A 5,824-nucleotide genomic window follows, 5' to 3' on the forward strand; every position below is an offset into this window, starting at 1 on the left:
CAAGTACAGAGATTTCCCACATCCTGCCCCCGCCACCCCCGACCTCCACACATGCATAGCCTTCTCCCTTGCCAACCTCTCCTATTTGAGGCGTACATTTGTTACAATTGATGAGCCTCTGTTGACTCGTCATAATCAGCCCAAGCCCATCGCTGACGTCACAGTAATGTGTGCCTTGGTTTCCATCTGCATTTCCCTATGACGTGATGTGGAGCGTCTTCTCAGATGCTTACTCGCCATCTGTGTATCTTCTCTGGTGAGGTGTCTGGTGAGATCTTTGGCTCATTTTTTAATTGAGTTGTTTGTTAGTGTTGAGTTTTAAGAGTTCTTTGAATATTTTGGACAACGGCCTTTTTCAGAGATGTCATTTGCAAATATTTTCTCCCTGTCTCTGGTTTATCTAATTCTCTTCAGGCAGGGGGATTTAAAATCTTCCCAAGTGGTTGTAATAGCCACTGAGTTTGCGAGTCAAGGGGCTAAAATATCAAGGGCACCTGAAGGAGCCAAGGAGGAGGGTGGGTGAGGCCGGGAGGGAAAGGCCCAGTCACCGCCCTGAGGCGCAGGCTCTGCACAGCTGGTCCCCAGCCGCCGTCACTGAGGGCCTGCTCTCCTCCCCAGAGCAAGACCTGCACTGGGTCCTTCTCAGCATCTTGTCCCATGGGACAGAGTTGGCCTCCCATCTCTGGGGCAGCCTTCCCACCTTGCCCTGGGGACTAGGAAGCTGACAGTAAGTAAATGACTTGCAGGTCTTTCTCATATTTTTTCATCCTCACCCGAGGATATGTTTTTACTGATTTTAGAGAGAAAGGAAGGGAGAGAGAGAGAGAGAAATATCGATGCGTTGCCTCCCATACATGCCCCCATGGAGATCGAACTGGTAACTTTTCAGTGCAAGGGAAGATGCTCCAACCAACTGAGCCACACCGGCCAGGGCCTTTCCAATTTTAATCAATACAAGCCATGGCTTTTTTTAAAAAAGGGTTCAAAAGAGGCTTATAATCAAGAGCTACTATCCCGGTCCCATCCATGACCCCAAACTTTCAAGCATTTTTTTTAGTTGTTTTGTTGGTTAGTTCCATATCTCTAAATATTATGTTACCTGCTTATTAGTGCTTTTTGTTGTTTTTTGTTGTAGCTGTTAAGAAAAAAAAGAACAAGAGAGAGAAGAGTCACTTAAATAGAAAGGGCAGGTCTTTCTATGTTGCCTACCCGTTAAACATGTATTATGTCATGTGTTTATTTTTTTGACTCCTTAATGCTTCCCTCACTAGGATGTAAAGCATCATTATTTATTTTAATAGTATTTATTACTTTTTAAAGAGCTTATATTTATTATCCTTTAGCCTCAAGTGCTTATATTCATTCTTTAACTTTCTCGTTCCATCAACTTTCAGCAGTAGCTCTCGACTCTATGAGAATATTTCTTCTCATTCCCTCTTCTTTCCCTGCCCCCTCCCCAACGGTTTTTTCTACCGAATCTTTTCTTTTACATTTCAAAGTAGATGCTGTTTACATTTTGTTTGTGACATATCTACAGATCGAATCTAAAACTACTAAATAGCATTTACTTTATGAATTTGTAAATAAACAACCCAAAGTGAAAAACTTGCCCCTGCTCACTAACTCATCCATCCCTTGTTCTCCATCGCAACTCTCAACATGTCCTTTCAGAACCTGGGGTTTAAGAAGAGATGTAAGCGTTTGAGAACTTGGGTTGAAAAAGAGGATGCAGAGGGGAGGGAGGCAGAAACTCTGCTTTTATACGTGCAGAAGCTGCGGCGGTGGGGAAGGGCGTCCGGGGGTTTCACATGCAAACCCTCAAGTAATTCCCTCCCACGTGCCTGTTGACTCACCCTGGAGCCTCTCCTGGTGTCCTGAACCCATGAGCACCCTCAGCTGCCCCGATCCCGCCCCACCCCTCACCGTGCGTTCCCGGCTGAGGCTTCCAACTTCTCGACCTTTCAGTCAAGTGTTGAAATCCTTTGTCTTCCGGTCGTTTCCATCCTGTTCTCTTCATTGCCGTGGGTTTATGTTGATGCAAAGCCCCCTATCACTGTGAAGCCTGCTTGGTCCACACTTCAGTGCAGCACCTGAACTGTCTCCCTTCCCTCCGGCAGCTGCGTCCCCGTAGCACTTGATTGCAAGAAGATTGGGGATTTCTGCATTGCAGAGGAGACCTTGCTTAGCTAACTTTTCATGCGGGTTGGTGGGGAGAGGGAAGGGAGGAGCAGAATGTGATAGTGTAAAATAATGTCCACGTGCGGTTGTCTGGGTAACAGCCCTTCTCTGTCAATAACACCTGGGGAGGTTGAGGGATCAGAGAGCTATTGTCAGCTGGTCTGGCAGGGGGTTGATGGGAAAAGGGGAGGTAATCACCAGATTGGAACCCCTCAGTGCTAGGACCAGCTAGGTGGCTGGGAACAAAGTGACACCTGCCAGCGGTATCCGTAGGGTCCCAAACCTGTTCAGTCACGCAAGCAAAGACTCGGGAGTTATTTGAGCCAAGAGAACAGGCAGCAGCTACATCATCCTTTACCCCCCATTAGAGGGGCTCCTTGACCCTCTCTTCTCCTTTTCTCGGCATCCCAGGAAATGACCCCCATGTTGTCAGTCTACGGCTACCTAAAATAGCCAAGGTAGCCCTGGCCGGTTTGGCTCAGCGGTTAGAGCGTCGGCCTGCGGTCCGGAGAGACCCGGGTTCGGTTCCCGCTAAGGGCATGTACCTCGGTTGCAGTTTGTCCCCGGCCCTGGTTGGTCGTGTGGGTGGCAGCCACTCGATGTGTCCCTTTCACATCGATGTTTCTCTCTCTCTCTCTGTTCCTCTCTCTCCCTCCTACTCTACCTGAACAAAAAAATGGGAAAATGTCCTCGGGTGAGGATAAAAACAAAAACAAAAACAAAAAAAATAAAAATAAAAAATAAAATAGCCCAGGTAATGCCTCCCCTTTTCTAACCGGGACATGGGTTTTCATTCCATGTTAGAGATAAAGCTTAAGTCCAGATCCCGAGAGAGGGCGGAGCCTGGTGTCGTGGCCCAGGAGTGAGTTGCTGGGAGGTAGATCCGGACATGGGTGCTCGGGGGAAGAGTGGGCGTGATGGAAGAGGCAGGAGGGGACCCTGCAGAGAAAGGAAAGGAACAGAATGGGACCTTGAAACCATCGAGATAGGTGTTCCTTCACCATTTGTCTATGCTTGGCTGTTCTGAAGGGATAGTCCGAGTTCCAGTGGAGAGAAAGGGATGATTTGAGGATTAGCAGTAGAACCACCTGGAGAGGGTAGACGGGGGCACCGGGAGACAAGGGTGCCCATGGGCAAAATGGGAGAGAGAGGATGGAAGTTGGGATACAGAGAGAATGAGAGAAAGGAAGGGAGAAGGAGAAAGAAATCTGGAAGGTAAGGGAGCTTCCTGCAGAGCATTTAAAGACATGGGATGAGAGACGAGGATGAATGCGGATGTGCCACCCAGCATGGCCCTAGAACTCTGCGGAGCACACGCACCTTCAGAGGTGGCAGAAGAACCTGCTGTTTGGGGTTGAAGGAGAGATGCACCTGTGCAAGTCCACGCAGAACCCTGCCGCCGTGTGGTTATTAAACACCACACACGTGCAGGCACTTGGTACTAGCAGCGGGAGCCAGTTATCTTTCTGGGGGTTTCCTACAAGGAACCCATTAATTTGATTGCTCTCCCAGGACAGAGAAGGAAACAGAAGCAAGAGAAAGACAACCCCTGTCAAGGGGCACATGGCAAGCCAATGACAACTGAGTGGTGTCACTCAGCACACCGGCTCCACAGTCTGATTACTAGGACAGCTCTTAGCATGAAGTATCCTGGGGCACTTAATTCACCGAGGCAAGCCTGAGGGTAAGGGGCGGGGGGCTGGGGGCAGACGGCTGGGGTTTGAAGCCCAGCTCTGGCACGCTCAGCTGGGTAGACGGGCAAGTCTCTTCGGCAGTCTCTGCCTCCACTTCCCATTGTAAGATGAGGTAATACTGGTAAGTTCCCAGGAAGATCACCGAAGTTACATGACATCAGGCAACACTTGGGAGAAGGCAACCCTGGAGCCCCATCCTCATCATAGAACAGATGAGGACAGCACCTCCTGTTCAAGTAGAGGGAATGAAAGGTGCTCCCCATCCAGCCTCACCTTCCTCTCTGGCCTCATTTTCCTCCCTGCCACCTATGGCCCCGCAGATCCCTCCCCCGGCTGTCTCTGTTCCTCCAACCTCAGACTTCTCTAGGCTCTCATCGTTCTGACCCACCCTGTCCAGAGGGGTCTCCATCTCCCCACCCCACCTCCTGAGTAGCCTCTACACACTCTCATGTCTCCACTTAAATGTCACTTCTTCAGGGGAATCTGCCATTTTTTCCCAAAGTGTTTCTTTGTCATCCCCTGCTCATAGCATCCTGTACTTTCTCCATCATACACTTATCACAATTGTCAGCGTACATAAGTGCTCTTTGTGCCATTGTTTGTGTCACATGTGCCCCTTCACCCACAATGGTAAGTTGAATGGGGCCAGGGACTGTGTCTGGGTTCCCATGGCCTGGGGTCCCCATGGCCTGGTACGTAGTGATGCTCAGGAAAGCGTTTAATACTAAATAACACTGCGTGCAAGTGCTTCGGCCAGTGGAAAGGTGCTCTGCAGATGAGTTTTCACCTTCATTTTATTGCTGTCCACGGGGCTACCAAATAATAAAGGAACTGTCTGTGGCAGCTGGTGCTTCCGGAAGAGTCAGGCGACACGGGTCGTCAGGAGAAGTCTCAGCTACATGGGATCTTGCAGTGTGGCTGTTTCTGAAGGAAGGACAGAGACAAGTGACCCCGAAGAGGTAGCTTGTACTCAGTCTTGATAAACAACCTGAATTTAGCATCCTGAGATTGTCAGTGTGATGATCTGAAAGCCAGGAGGTGAAGAAAAAACAAAAAAAAGGAATGAACACCCTAGGGAATGGCTTGCAATCAGTCTCTGGGTTTATTTTTGCTTAAGCTAGTCGGTTGCTACGGTGTTGATGACACCCTGCCTTCGGTGTGTGCTCAAGAGGGTGTGCAGTTCCCAGGATCCTACCAGAAAAAGCCCTTCTCTGACCCCAGTTTCTTTCAGTTCTGTGGGACTCTTTCCAACACTCCTGTTCCCACACCTCCGCTCGGCTCCCCCTGACCTCACCATCATCCACACCTTTGCCACAATCCTGAGCGCTGTCCCTCTGTCCTCTGTAAGCCCAGCCTGGTCTCCAGTGCCCATCCATTCAGCTGCTTCCCAGGTCCTCCCACCTGACCATCCTGCCTGTCCTAGTAGGTCACCCTCCAGGGGATGCACCTTATGGATCACTTCCTCAAGCACTCTTCCAAACATCACTTTATTGGGCACTTACTGTTCGCCAGGGACTGTATAAAGCTGGGGCTGTAAAGCGAATCAGCCACTGTGCGTTTGCTCTCAGGTTTCCCAGTTGAGTGGGGAAAGGACCCACAGAGAGGGACGGTTCCACGCGATCACTGCTGTGGTGTGTGCATGGTGCTCCGTGAGCTCGGCCAAGAGTTCACTCAATGTGGCAGGGTGATATTTGGGCACAGCATGGGTAGGGTTGCTCCAGGAACACAAAGGGGACAGTATTACCAGCAGATGAGCTGTATGTGGTGAACTGGGTGATCACCCCAACCTGTGAGGCTGCGGGATGGGGTGCAGTTTCTGGGAGTGGATGGACATGAGGTGGGAAGACAGATGTAGGTCTGATGTGGGGGCTGTATGACGACCTTGGGCTTTAATCTTTGGGCAGTGGAGAGCTATTAAAAAATGTCTTTAAGACAGGAGAATAAAATGATCA

This window comes from Molossus molossus, unplaced genomic scaffold (assembly GCF_014108415.1).
Source record: "Molossus molossus isolate mMolMol1 unplaced genomic scaffold, mMolMol1.p scaffold_m16_p_6, whole genome shotgun sequence".
NCBI classification, from domain to species: domain Eukaryota; kingdom Metazoa; phylum Chordata; class Mammalia; order Chiroptera; family Molossidae; genus Molossus; species Molossus molossus.